The sequence below is a fragment of the Pleurodeles waltl genome, chromosome 8 (assembly GCF_031143425.1).
Source record: "Pleurodeles waltl isolate 20211129_DDA chromosome 8, aPleWal1.hap1.20221129, whole genome shotgun sequence".
Lineage (NCBI taxonomy): Eukaryota > Metazoa > Chordata > Amphibia > Caudata > Salamandridae > Pleurodeles > Pleurodeles waltl.
In genome coordinates, this window is record NC_090447.1 from 1,070,511,514 (window position 1) to 1,070,526,761 (window position 15,248).

The window sequence follows — 15,248 nt, forward strand, 5'->3', positions numbered from 1 at the left end:
TAACATTTAATTTGCAGGCCCTGAGCATATGGTTCAACACTTTACAAGAAAATTATAACTAAATCAAATGTGGCAATCAAGTGTATTTATTGTTAGAACCATGTTTCCTTTGTAAACATTTTTTGTTTTCCTAATAACTTTAGTGCCATTTGACGAATCCTCACAACACTCCTTACAAATAGAGTTCATTTACCTTAGTTCCTAACTAGAAAGTTTCAGGGGGATCTATCAAGCAGGGGCTGAATAAAAAAGGGGGGTCCCAAAACATTTTTTCCCATTCATTTTTCCACAGGAACTTTAAACACAGCTGCAGCTAAAACTGCTGAACAGAAATACACCCCATTTAGCAGAAAGCTAGATATATAACATGCTGCAGAGGTTTCCATGGACTGGAAAAATCTCAAGCTAAGATTTGATTGTCTGCCATCACATCAACATCAATGTGGCAGCGCCCATCATAGGACTTGGGACCCAGTCCCAACTGATAAAGAAAAGTAGGTAAAAGTAATATTCTCCCACCAGGCAGGAGCACAATGTCGCTCTTGCAACTTGGGAGAAGGTCAAGCTGGGAAAATGCTGTCAATTGCTCCTACACTCCCCCGAAGCAAATTAAAAACTGTTCCCATGGGGAGGGAGCAATGCTGGCTCCTGCTGCACCAGTGATGGGTTCAAGCAGAGGAGAAGGTGTGGCTGCCGGGCCCTGGGCCTCCTCTTGCAGCTCCCAATGAGGGACATGCTGGGGTGTCCTGGGTGGGCATCACAGTTTGAAATTTAAAACATCAATATCAACTTCTGCAGGAACAGTGAGCTGGCAGGGGCAACATATAAAGCATATGTTGTTTACCGTGAGACAATCACAGGAAGACTCATGACTTTCCTTGACTTCCAGTTGTCTGTAATTGAAAGCCTCACTGCTGTTACAGAAGCAGCAGCAGCCTCCACCTCATGTGTTCTGGAGGATGTGGCAAGGCTGTAGGAACAACACTTTGATGATAGCATTCCTAAAACACCCAAAAAAGATCGTCCATGTCATCGCTGTAAAGTGTGCTCGAAGCATGGAAAGCGTCAGGAGAGTCTGTATTACTGTCCCCAGTGCCCATCTCAAACAGGCCTCTATGTCCCTACTTGCTTTACGTTGTATCATACTAAAGCAAAGTTCTGGGAAATCGACTGAGCTGGAGCTGCCGTTGGGTAATCCTTTCAGTGTCTGTGCATGGATACCAAACATCCAAGGGCCACTGCTTCATTAGGCAAGAAGCCACCAAATTTTACTTCATCTACTTCAGGAAATCATGGACTTCCTAATGGCCTGCTTGACACCCATGTCCACCGTCAATACGTGGCAGGTTTTCTGTTCAATTAACGTGCATTATAGTCCCCATACTGCACATACTAGTGGACAGAACATATGCCACATTGTCACGGAGTACCCTGTGTGGCAAAATGTTAAAGGCATGACTGAATTTTAATGTACTTGTTAGGGACCACCAAGATTGCCAACGAGAACCAGAGTAAGTGTAATAAGTCAAACAAATGTCCTGTCGGACAAATTCACCAACATTTCTACTTGTTTGAAAGTGTGCAAACTCAATTTGTAGCTTCAGTTTCAAAGCAAAAGTAGAAGTGTTGCTGAAAGATTCCCACAGGTTATTTGTTTGACTTTTTACTTTAGAGACCTTAGGATTTCTTCACCAGCATGTCTGCCTTAGTTTCAATGGTAGGTATGCTTGCTCACTTCGAGGCATAGGCCTCCCAAGGCACACTCAACACCCCCAACTTGCATCTACAAACTAGTATAGGTTCACTTGCCAATTATACAAAATTAGTTAGGACTCTGATGAGGACAGACATGAATGGGTAAGGAAAGCTTATGGTAGGGGTGCCTTCACAGGGATAGTGCACAGGCAGAAGGCAGATAGTAAAGGTAGCACAGATGTACATCATCTACACTTATGGGTTCAAACCCATTGGTGCCATCCTAGCACTGAAGGACAATGACACGTAAGGGTCAGTATTTGACCTGCTTTTCATGTTCATCCTCCATCAGAACTTAGTAAATGTTCAATTTGCTGTATGATAAGTGCATTACAGTCACAGCACTGCACATCATGTTGGCTGGGACATATGCTACGTTCTCACAGACTCCCCTGTGTGCCAAACACTACCCTTTTTCATAGCGTATGACCTTCTCTTTAGGGAACTTCCCCAGCATGTCTGCCTTAGTTTCAAAGGTAGATATGCTTGTTCAGTTCGAGGAATCACTTGACACGGCATACTCGGACACCCCCAACTTGCATCCACAAACTGGAAGGAGTTGGATTTTTTTTACACAGTAAGTGCGCTAAAAGCGCATTAAAAACATGTCTTCCTGAGCCTCGGGTGGCTGTCATGGGAGTCATTAGTAAAGGATTGTTACGCATGCCTTCGGTAATGTTGAGGAAGAAGGAGGCAGTTACTTGACAGGTGGTAAAATGTAGTCAAACGTATTCCACCCTGTGGCGTATAATGTGATGGGCCTTTGTCTGGCAGCATAAGTTAATGTGAGTGCAGTGATTGGTTGGATTGGGCTCATGGCGGGCGGTATGAAAGGGTTGTTTGTTGTGCATGAATGGCATGTGAATGGACCATAAAGAGGTTGGTGCCTGGACATAGCTTTATGGCCCACCTTCAGAAGGCTTGGTTTCAATATTCAGATACTTTGATAAGTATTCATGCTTTGAAACCATAATTACTGGAGGTGCTAAAACCAACCAGTGTGAGTGGCGGATTAACTGTACACACTAGTACCAGGGAATTCCAAGGGTGCAGGACTTGCATGGCTCTCACCAATTTTCGTTCACCTGGAATCCCTTTGAAATCACAAACTTTGCTTAAAAAAACAGATTTGCCTTCAGTGACTTCAGTGAGGGGAAGTCCTGGAACCTGCAGGCAGCCACAAATTTTCTACCACCCAGCATTCCACTAACTCTCCAGAAAAAAAAGTTGCCTCACTTGTGTGGGTGGGCTAGTGACCACAACGGGGAAGAGCCCAAAATGGATTGTGGAGACATTAAAATTACCTGCCACAAAACAGCCTTGTTTTGTAAGACAGTCACCTGAATATTTGGTCCTGGGCTCGTCGGCCATATGAGGAAACCTACCAAACCCAGACATATCTGAAAATTAGACACCCAAGGCAATACACAGAATAGTGGAGTGTTTAGATTTCACAAAGTTTTCTTACAGAGAATACCCTGCAAAAGTGAAACGTTGATTAAAAACACTATTTTTCCTTGCTTTTTCATCACAGAAACTACAGGAATGTGCAGGGATCCACACAGTTCCTACCACCCAGTGTTTCTCCATTTGTCCTGATAAAAATACAATCCCACTTGTGTGCCTGTGCCTTGTGCCTGCATCAGGAATGGATCAATCACTCCAGGGTTAACAGTAGCCCTCATGAAAGAACTACCATTGACCCTAGTGTGATCCATTCCTGTCGCGGGCACTAGCCTACCAACCCAAATGAGGTACCATTTTTATTGGGAGATCTGGTGGACTGCTTCGTAGGAGGATATTTGTGGTTCCCCTCAGATTCCAGAACTTTCCATCTCAGAAATATGAGGAAAAAATGTTTTTTTGCCAGATTTTGACGTTTGCAAAGGATTCTGGGTAACAGAACCTGATGAGAGCCCCACAAGTCACCCCATTCTGAATTCCCCTAGGTGTCTAGTTTTTAAAAATGTATAGGTTTGCTAGGTTTCCCTCGGTGCCGGCTGAGCTAGAGGCCAAAATACACAGCTAGGCACTTTGCAAAAAACAGCTCAGTTTTCTTTGCGAAAATGTGATGTGTCCATGTTGTGTTTTGGGGCATTTCCTTTCGCAGGCACTAGGCCTACCTACACAAGTGAGGTACTATTTTTTTCGGGAGGCCTGGGGGAAAACAGGGTAGAGGGAAGTTTGTGGTTCCCGTTAGATTCCAGAACTTTGCTTTGCCGAAATATGAGAAAAAAGTGTTTTTTTTTGCCAAATTGTGAGGTTTGCAAAGGATTATGGGTAACAGAACCTGATGCGAGCCCCACAAGTCACCGTATTCTGAATTCCCCTAGGTGTCTTGTTTCCATAAATCTACTGGTTTGCTAGGTTTCCTTAAGCTGTAGCTGAGCTAGAGGCCAAAATCCAAAGCTAGGCACTTTGCAAAAAACAGCTCAGTTTTCGTTTGGAAAATGTGATGTGTCCACTGTGTGTTTTGGGGCATTTCCTGTCCCGGGCCCTATGCCTACCTACACAAGGGAGGTACCATTTTCATCGGGAGACTTGAGTAAATGCTGGGTGTAGGGAAATTTGTGGCTCCTCCTAGATTCTAGAACTTTCCATCTCCGGAATATGAAGAAAAAGTGTATTTTTTTGCCAAATTGTGAGTTTTGCAAAGGATTCTGGGTAACAGAACCTGGTGAGAGCCCCACAAGTCACCCCATCCTGGATTCCCCTGGGTGTATAGTTTTTGAAAATGCACAGGGTTTGTAGGTTTCCCTAGATGCCGGCTGAGCTAGAGGCCAAAATCCACAGCTAAGCACATTCCAAAAAAACACCTCAGATTTCAATGTAAAAATTTGATGTGTCCATGTTGCTTTTTGGGGTGTTTCCTGTCGTGGGCACTAGGCCTACCCACACAAGTGAGGAACCATTTTTATCTGGAGACATTGGGGAACACAGAATAGAAGAACAAGTGTTGCTGCCCATGGTCTTTCTCTACCTTTCTCTACCTTTTCTCCTTCCAAATGTAAGACAGTGTGTAATAAAGAAGTGCATTTGAGAAATGCCCTGTAATTCACATGCTAGTATGGGGACCCCCCAATTCTGAGATGTGCAAATAACCACTGCTTTTCAACACTTTATCTTGTGCCCATTTTGGCCCAAATTCAAACGTTTCCTTGATACCTATTTTTCACTCTTTATATTTCACCAAATGATTTGTACAATGAAACCCATTGCAAGGTGCAGCTCATTTATTGGCTCTGGGTACCTAGGGTTCTTGATGAACCTACAAGCCCTATATATCCCCGGAACCAAAAGATTCCAGCAGACATAGCGGGCTATTGCTTTTGAAAATATGACATCACAGGAAAAAGTTACAGAGTAAAATGTGGAGAGAAATGGCTGTTTTTTTTTCACCTGAATTTCAATAGTTTTTTAATTCAGCTGTTATTTTCTGTAGGAAGACCTTGTAGGCTCTACACAAATGACCCCTTGCTGAAATTAGAATTCTGTCTACTTTTCAGAAATGTTGAGCTGTCTAGGATCCAGCATTTGTTTCACACCCATTTCTGTCACTAACTGGAAGGAGGCTAAAAACACAAAAAATAGTAAAAATGGGGCATGTCCCAGTAAAATGACAAAATGTGTTGAAAATAGTGTTTTTCTGATTCACGTCTGCCTGTTCCTGAAAGCTGGGAAGTTGGTGATTTTAGCACTGCAAAGCCTTTGTTAAAGCCATTTTCAGGGAAAAAACACATGCTTTCTTCTGCAGTCCTGTTTTCCCATTTTTCTGAAAAAAATGAAATTTCAGCTGTATTTTGGCTAATTTCTTGGTCTCCTCCAGGGGAACCCAGAAACGCTGGGTACCTTTAGAATCCCTAGGTTGTTGGAAAAAAAGGTAGCAAATTTGGCGTGGATAGCTTATGTGGACAAAATGTTATGAAGACCGAAGCGCAAACTACCCCAAATAGCCAAAAAAGGGTAGGCCCAGCAGCTAAGGGGTTAATCAACATTGCATTGTGTGTATAATTGCATTGTGTGTATCATTAAAATATACTTTACTCATTGCCACTACATGACACTCTACTCCTCTCCACGGCATTCTCGCAACTCTCTTTATGTCACTTCAACCCAGGTTACCGCAGTCTACTCTATGACGCACTGCACTCTCTGCCTCCTCTTCTGTATTCCACTACTGCTTTCTGCACAACTTAACTCTAAGCTACTCTATGCCACTCCATGCCACTCTATTCTACCTCTCTGTACTCTACTTTTTTGTACTCCATACCCCTCAAATCTACAGCACTCTAATCCACTCTGAGGCACTCCACTATATTCCACTCTATGACTCTTTCTGACACTCTACGACACACCAGTCAACTCCACTGTACAAACCCTCACACCATTCAATGGTTCTTTACTCCACTGTGTGGTACACCGGTCCACTCCACATCACTCTACAACATAACACTCCACAACACTTTACTCCGCTTTGTGCTATGCCTCTCCACTCTACTCCACTGTGCAAAACTCTATCCCCCACTCTATGCCTTTGTACAACACTCCACTCTATACCACTCCACTCTAAGACACTCTACTCAACTCTATGAAACTCAACTCTACAATGCTCTACTGTTAGAAATGGGGTTTTTGGTTGGCAGTCAGGTTACCCTCTGTCCAAGCAAGAACCCTCACTCTAGTCAGGGTAAGTCACACACAATCCAAATTATCCTGTGCCCACCCTCTGGTAGCTTGGCACGAGCAGTCAGGCTTAACTTAGAAGGCAATGTGTAAAGTATTTGTGCAATAAATCATACAATAACACCATATAGCACCACAGAAATACACCACACAGTGTTTAGAAAAATATAGAATATTTATCTGGATATTTATAGATCAACACAATAAAAGATGCAATAAGAATTTGTAGAAATATCACTGAAAAGTGATATAAAGTGTCTTAAGTCTTTAAAAAACAAACAAAGTCTCTTTCAAGCACAAAGTACCTAGTTTGGAGTGGAAAATCTCTGCAGAGGGCCGCAGAGGAGGAGATGCGTGGAAAAATGGTGTGTGCGTCGGTTTCGCCCCTTCACACACGGACTTGCGTCGTTATTTTTCATGCGGGGAGACGTGCGTCGTTCTGCGGGAAGAAAAATGGTGTGTGTGTCGGTTTCGCCCCTTCACACACGGACTTGCGTCGTTATTTTTCACTCTGGGAAGACGTGCGTCGTTTTCCGGCACGCGGGCCGACTCCTTCTATGGTTCGCGGGATTACCAGATGTCCCAGGGTCTGTGCGTGGATTCCTCGGCTTGTTATCCGGCTGCGCGTTGTTCCGGGAGGGTGTGCGTGGAATTTTCTTTTGCAGGGCAGGCGTTGCGTCGATTTGCTCTCTGGAAGTCAGACGGCATTGTCCATGCAAGGCCGTGCGTCGAAGTTCCGGTCGCACCGTAGGCGTCGCGTCAAGCGGCGTCATTCTGGACCGGCGTGCGGGGATTTTCTCACCACGGAGCAAGCTGTGCATCAAATTTTTCGGCACACGAGGAGTCCAAATGAAAAAAAGAAGTCTTTTGGGTCCTGAGACTTCAGGGAACAGGAGGCAAGCTCTATCCAAGCCCTTGGAGAGCACTTTTGCAGCCAAACAAGAGTTTAGCAAGGCAGCAGGCCAACAGCAAGTACTTTTAAATGCCAACCCGAACTGGCAGTGAAACTGCACACACAGGCCTTGCCTGGCAGGCCTGGGACAAGGTAAAGGGGCTACTTGAGTGGGATGGCACAACCAGTGCTGCAGGCCCACTAGTAGCATTTAATCTACAGGCCCTAGGCACATACAGTGCACATTACTTGGGACTTATAAGTATATTAAATAGTCCAATTGGGTATGATCCAAAGTTACCATGATTAAAGGGAGCGAGCATATGCACTTTAGCACTGGTTAGCAGTGGTAAAGTGCGCAGAGTCTAAAAGCCAGGAAAAACAGAGTCCAAAAAGTGGAGGGAGGCAGGCAAAAAGTTAGGGGTGACCACCCTATGGCATGTCAGGTCTAACATCTACTAAACGTTATACCAATGCACAACAATCTACTCCACTCTATGGCCTTACACTCCACTGTACAACACTCTATTCCACTCTATGCCCCTACACCCCAATGTATAAAACTTTGCTCCAATCTATGAGACCTTCCAACACTCTTCAACCCACTGCTGTACTTTACTGTATGACGACACTCTAATTTATGACAGTTTACTTGTCTCTACACTGCGCCTCTCCACTCTAATACCTTTCACAACACTCTTCTCTATTACAGTTCACTCAACTTTGTGCTATGCCTCTGCACTCTCCTCCGCTCCACTCTACTCCACTCTGACACTACACTGTATGACAGTCTCCCCCAAAATACTGTACGATACACCACTTAACCACACTCCACTCGATGACACTGGACTCTATGATTTGAAACACATTTCACACCACAGTTGGCCTCTCCCTAGTACGCTATTCCACTGTACACCACTCCACTCTGCTGCACTCCACTTTACTCCACTTCCCTCTATGTGACAAGTGTATGCCACTCTACTGTACTCTATTACATTCTATGAAATACCACTCTACTCTACTCTACAACATGCTTCTCTACTCTATGCCACTCCAGTCCATGCCACTCCACTGTATGCAAATCCACTCTACTCTGCAACACACCACTATACTCTACTCTGTGACATGCCACTACACTGTATGCCACTCCAGTCTATGCCACTTCTTTATATTCTATTTGAGTGTATGCACTCCACTCTAAGCCACTCCATTATAGAGTATTCCACTGTACACCACTCTACTGTACGTCACTTCACTCTTCACAACTCAACTCTTTAGTATTCTACTGTTTGCCATTTCACTGTATGCCACTTCTCTGTACACCATTCCACTCTATGCTATTCAACTCTATGCCACTCCACATCTCTCCACTCTATGCTAATCCACTCTATGCTATTCTACTGTATGTCACTCCAGTCTATAGCACTCCACTCTCTACTATTCAACTGAACATTGTTCTGCTCTGTGCCACTCGAGTCTAAGCTATTCCTCTCTACACTACTTAACTCTCTGCCACTCCACTTTATGCCACTCTACTTTATGCTACTCTACTCTATGGAGTTCTACTGTACACCACTCCATTCTATGCCACTCAGCTCTATGCCACTCTCCACACACAACTCTACTCCACTCTATGACACTAAACTGTATGACACTCTCCTCCACTATACTGTACAACACTCTACTTATTCACACTCCACTTGATGTCACTGGACTCTCCAATTTGAAGGACATTTCACTCCAGCGTATGCCACTCTACTGTATGTATTCCACTGACTGTTTATTCCAGACAGCACGAGGCCAGAACGCCGGGCGACAGGAGATACAAACTGTCTCAAGTGTTTGTTGGTGGATGGATCTAATGAGATGAATAAGATTACATACTCGTAGATGCTCCGTTTGGACTACTAAGAACTATCCATCAGACAATCGTATTACTACACGTCTCTAAGACTAGAACATAGAGGAATATCCCGTATAAGAGCCTTGATAAAGTCCTGAATAGGATGAAACACGTGTTGGCTGAAGTTTCGGATTGTACTTCGGAATGAATTATACTATTTTGGATGGATTTATTTGTGATTGAGTTTTAATTTTGGGACTGGAATCAATCATTAGAAACAGGATGAATTATGTATTGATTCATTATTGACAGTTTTGTAATGTCTATTTTCAATTTTTGTACGTCTAATGTGTATTGTTAAATTTAAATGTTGTATGTCAATGAAGGTGTTTTGAATTCTTTTGTTTTTTTGGATGTATAATTAAATAATTGTTCTTAATAGACTGCATCCTATAATGTGTCTGTTTTACATTTTCTAAAAAGACAGTATTCATTTGATTATATTCTACACATGTGTACTATTGTATCTGTACTTTCCTTGTTTAGATTGCATTTGTATGACTTTACTTTAGTCTGATAACGATTATACATAGTTCTAGAGTGCTCCACATATTTTTCTATTTTTGCTATTCCACTGTATGCTACTTCACTCTATGGCACTCCACTCTGCGACTCCACTTTCTGCCATTCCTATCTACTCTATGACACTCTATGGCACTCCACTGTACAGCATGCTTGCTCTACTCTATGTAACTCCTGTCTAGGCCACTCCATTGTATGCAAATCTACTCTACTTTACAAGCCACCACTCCACTTGACTCTATGACATGCCACTACACTGTATGCTACTTCATTCTTTGCTATTTAACTGTATGGCACTCCACTCTATGCTATTCCACTCTATGCCACTCCACTCTACAGTACTCCAGTGTATGCCATTCTACTCTAAGCCACTTCGCTCTACACCATTCCACTCTTTGGTATTCTGCTGCATGCCACTTCATTGTGTGCCATTGCACTCTGTACTATTCAATTTGACACCACTCCACGCCACTCTAATCCATATCACTCCACTCTAAGCTATTGCAATGTATGTCACTCCAGTCTATTCACTCCACTCCATGCTATAAGACTGGATAGTTAGGAAAACGCTATTTATTCTTTCTATACAAACTGCACTTAACCCATTCAAACATTACAAATTCATAATATAAAGGTATGCTTTAACTATATAATTTATGCCCAAGCTTTAAATTACTATACCTTTTTTATTCTTTCCATACAAATCAAATTTAAGATACACAAACATTACAAATTCTAAATTTATAGTTAAACCTTAAATTTACAATTTAAGCAACAACCTTCAAACTATTATAACTTGTGCATCTCCACGGACAGTGTAGTGAACTTGGTAGCCACACTACATTAACTACAACTTAAAGCTTCTCCCTGCGCTGCTTATACCCTTTCATATTACAACTCTTATACACATTATCACATTCATAACAGCAATTATGACATCACAAATAACATAAAATGTCTTAACACAGTGCATGATAGAGAGATGAATTATATTGACATTGGAAAATCTGGAATTAATCCTGGCTTCTCTTTGTGGCAAAATTGTGTGAACCTAGGCAAATCCTTCATTTCACCAATCCTCTTTGTACTTCATTATTAGTTATGACAGCACCTTCAAATAGTGAGTTTTGGATGTGCACTATAGAAATACCTCTTTTGTGTTTGATTCAATAGTCTATAATGTTTTTAAGACTGAACACCACTCAGCTCTAAGCCACTCTAGTCTAAGCCATTCCTCTCTAGGCCACTTCAGTCTATGCCACTCCACTCTATACCAATCCACCAAATGTTTTTCAATTGTATCAGTCTAGTCTATGGCACTCCACTCTACCCAATTGAACTGTACACCACTCCGCTTTTCACCACTCTGCTCTACGCCACTCCACTTTATACCACTCCACTTAACGGTATTCCACTGTATACCACTCCACTTTACACCACTCAACTCTATGCCACTCTAATCTACACCACTCTACTCTATGCTATTCCAACGTACGCCACTTTACCCTACCCAAATTCACTCCATGCCACTTCACTCTACTCAACTCTACAACACTCTATTTACTCAATGAAACTCTATGCGCCTCTATTCTACCACACAATACTCTACTCTGTAGCACTTCACTGTACAACAGAATGCTCCAGTCCATGTAAGTGTATGGCACTCTACTTTACTCTATGCCACTATAAGACACTCCAGTCCACTCTCTGCCACTCTAGACAACTCTCTTCACATCACTTCACATCAATTCTGCACTCTACTCTATGCCTCTCAACTCTATGAGACTCTATGCCAATCCACTCTGCCATACTGTACCACACTCTACTGTACTCCACATCACTCCAGTCTACAACTCTCTAATCCACTCTGTGGCATTCCATGCTACACCACTCTATGATATTTTCCAACACGCCACGCCACTCTACGAAACTTTACTTCCCTGTACGCTACTCCAGTCAACTCTGCTCCACTCCACTTTACTCCACTCATTGACACTACACTCTATGACACCACACTGTCTGATACTCTCCTCCACTGTACTGCAAACCACTACACTTCATTGAATACTGGACTCTATGATTCTAAAACATTTTTTTATAAAAAGAATAAAATAAATGAAGCAAAACAGGTTAAACCTTAGTAATAGTTAGGAAAACGCTATTTATTCTTTCTATACAAACTGCACTTAACCCATTCAAACATTACAAATTCATAATATAAAGGTATGCTTTAACTATATAATTTATGCCCAAGCTTTAAATTACTATACCTTTTTTATTCTTTCCATACAAATCAAATTTAAGATACACAAACATTAGAAATTCTAAATTTATAGTTAAACCTTAAATTTACAATTTAAGCAACAACCTTCAAACTATTATAACTTGTGCATCTCCACGGACAGTGTAGTGAACTTGGTAGCCACACTACATTAACTACAACTTAAAGCTTCTCCCTGCGCTGCTTATACCCTTTCATATTACAACTCTTATACACATTATCACATTCATAACAGCAATTATGACATCACAAATAACATAAAATGTCTGAACACAGTGCATGATAGAGAGATGAATTATATTGACATTGGAAAATCTGGAATTAATCCTGGCTTCTCTTTGTGGCAAAATTGTGTGAACCTAGGCAAATCCTTCATTTCACCAAGCCTCTTTGTACTTCATTATTAGTTATGACAGCACCTTCAAATAGTGAGTTTTGGATGTGCACTATAGAAATACCTCTTTTGTGTTTGATTCAATAGTCTATAATGTTTTTCCTTTTATTACAATAATGTAGACCAAATGTAGGGTACACATTACAAGTGATATGCATCCTTATTCACTAGGAGCATTATTGTTGTAGGTGGGAACAATAAAGTTTCTAGGTTTGATCAAACATATATTTTAAATAAAGACTTCCCAATGCAAAGTTGCAGGCTGATGTACTAAGGTGAAACACGTCCACCTGTTATAGTTAAATAAATATACTTGTTTGAATTTGGAGAACACCTTATCATATTCTAATATGATGACTGTTGCCAAAAATGTTCAGGATATGGCTTTTGCACTGGCTCTTAGAGTCGGAGCCAACCCTAGGCTCGGTTCTGGTTCGGCTCTCCCTGTCAATTTGTTGACTCTACCACCTCAAGGACGTCATGCAGAAAAAAGTGGGCTTCCCGACGTGACTGGGTTGGTCCTGACTCATTCTGCATTTGGTACTTCAGGAGGGGCTGCGGGTCCTTCTTTTATTACCCAGTTCCAACTTGGGTGAAGTGGTTGCACAAGCAAGTTGGTTACTTGAACGAGCACCACTAACACTAGAAGGACAGAGCCTGTCATGTGGCCGGATTGTACATCAAGTGCCTGCTACAATGCAAGAGTCACGTCTGTGCAATTAAAGAAAAACTATTTATGAGGAACCTAGACTTGAGATGCTAATTAATAACAAGGAGATATATTATTAGTCCTCTAAGCAGATCCCTGTAGCCTCCACCCTCCAAGGTTCCAATGCACAATACCTTCTAGTTACTTTGGAAGTTCTGAGAAAATAAAGCAGCCAAAGACCAACACAACGATTACCACTAACTTCCTGGTAACATCCCGACGCCATCACCGAAGCCTTCGAACTTGGGGCAAACACCCAAATCAAACAAGCAAAATAATGATATGAGACATTAACTTTTAGTTTTATGGTCAAATGGGCATGTGAAGTCATCCGAGACAGGCTTGGAAAGATAACTTTCTTACTGCAATTGTCAGAACCATTTCACACTCAGCACGGCTCTGTTTTAGATTGTCGTGCTCGCTTCACACGACAAGCAATATTGAACAATGTTCCAGCCTAATTCAGGGCTTGATTCTTGCGAGATTTGGGCATAATAATAACACAGGAGGAAATAAATGACAGTTCCCTCTCGCCTAAATCAGGGAAGCGTATAAGAGATCAAGAGGAATTGCATGCTATTTTACATTGCTCATTTGATAAGACCTCTCTAAAACTACCGCAACGGGTTGGTCTTGCAAATTCGCAAATTGTATAAATAGTATGTAAATTAAACAGCGGCGCCATGCGCATTTGCCTAATATACTGATCAAAAGATGCGAGGAATCGAAATCCCGACTTCTTTACAACCAGCCAAGTAGGTACGGTGCCATTCGTCATGGCAAATGGAGTGCCAGTCTGCAATAATTCTGTTTTCAAAACATTAAGGCCAACTTATTTGCATTCATCTGCTGTTGAATCAAAATGGGATTTGTCAGCTAGTTATGAGGAGAATAATAAATCTGCGTGTCATCTGCATAGCAATGATAAGCGAAGCCAGGCTGAGCAATTTAACATCTGCTGGGGAAATGGAAAACATTAAAGGCCGTGCACAGAACTTTTTATAAAACAACCAATCAGGGCGGCGAATAAAAGTTCATGAGCGATTGATGTCCCCCACAGCAAGCCGGAGCAGCGCCGATATTTACGACGGACAACCAGATCTGTAGAAAGAGGCTGTACCTTGAACAGGAGTATAACTACAGGGGCATCAAATATACGGTCAGTGACTCGGCTCAGGAAAGCAGTAACCAAGAAATGGAGCGCCTTTATGCCTGGGACATTCGACGGACCCACCGAGGTTGATGATGTGCATATATGTTTGACATTCCTATATAACACACAGAAAATTTTGAACTATATATATTGTCGGATAAATATATATTATTACTAAACTCTTCCAGTCCTGACCCAAAGAATCCCAGCAACATGTATTTGAGCAACTGTATGCAAGTTATAACAGAAGTACAGAAGGTCGGCGCCCTATGTCACATTTCTGTGTAACAACACAGAATGTTACAAAAAAAAAGAAAGGTGGGGGGTGGGAGTTTGAGTCTTCTTGAGACCATTGATTAGTTAACGACGTTTACCTCTTGCAAAGAAGCTGACATTCCATGTTAGTAAAGCACTGCATGCTTTAAAGTGCTCTCAGAATCAGAACAAATGTATGTCCTCCGTGTTTTATATTCTACATACTTCCGTGACAACAATCGTTTAGTGTAAAAGGTCATTTATTTAGTACAGGATTTAAACAATAATTCATAACTTTCAACTTTTCAACGCGAAAACCCCAACTTTAATAAAGCCCACCTTTTAAGATTTTCTCACTCACCTTTTCACTCAAGACCCGCATTTTTCGCTTCCATTCCCCTACATACTCCCCTTTCATGCCCTACTTGCTTCGTGCATCCCCCACACTCTGATCCTTCACCTGCTTGTTTTTCCCCTAGAAGGGTGGCCAAGCCCGCATCTGACTCTCCACCCTCCCCTATCTACTTCCCTTCTTCTTTCATCGCAACCTGTCCTAACTGACATTCAGAACCCCCCGAGATCTCTTCATCATATCCTTGCATCGCTACTTCCTTGCCTATTGCCGGGCGGGTGGGTGGACAAATTCTGCTCTGCGTAATGATCAGCTCTCTCTCCGCGGGCCCCTCCAATCTCAGAAGCTG